Raw genomic sequence first — 680 nt, 5'->3', positions numbered from 1 at the left:
CAATAAGATCATGCCTGCACGCATTTCAAATATAAGTCCACCCCAACGCAATGACAATGGAAGTTTCCCAAAGTTTTTCACGACATTTGAAACCATGCGCGCTTGCTTCACATCTAAATTTTGATGCCATAATCTTTTTTTTTAGATATGGCGGGTGTCATTTATGTTTCTGACCCCCGGCTCAGTGTGACATGATGCCGACACCCGTGAGCGCGACCCGGTGAGAGGTGAATACCGGGACTACCCGGTGTATCAGAGCGGACGCTGCAGGGTTGCGCGATTGCATAAGGGCCCCTTAAGTGCGGAGGGAGTTAGCAAACTGGCAACACGGACGCGTGTGAGGTGGTGAAGGTACCCCCGTGATCCATGTATCGGGGGGACAATCATCACGTGATAGTCATACCCCCGTGAATGCCAACACCACGGGGGGTAAAATCATCATATGTGATGGTTGAATTCTGAGGGGGTATGACTATCACGCACGGTCATTCATTCGAACTATAGGTGCCCCCATGATTGCAGAAACTATTCCTGAGCATAGTTAAAGTCCGTACATGTAGCTCCTAAAAGCATCTGAACGCGTAGCATTTAGTAATGGTAAATACTTTCCTCGTACTTTAGAAACGCGGCCGCTGGAATGAAAACAAATAAGCGACACGGAGGGGGGTGTGGATGGCGAG

The sequence above is a fragment of the Frankliniella occidentalis genome, unplaced genomic scaffold (genome assembly GCF_000697945.3).
Source record: "Frankliniella occidentalis isolate FOCC.00 unplaced genomic scaffold, Focc_3.1 Scaffold625, whole genome shotgun sequence".
Classification (NCBI taxonomy): domain Eukaryota; kingdom Metazoa; phylum Arthropoda; class Insecta; order Thysanoptera; family Thripidae; genus Frankliniella; species Frankliniella occidentalis.
Note: the sequence above shows the minus strand (reverse complement) of the source record.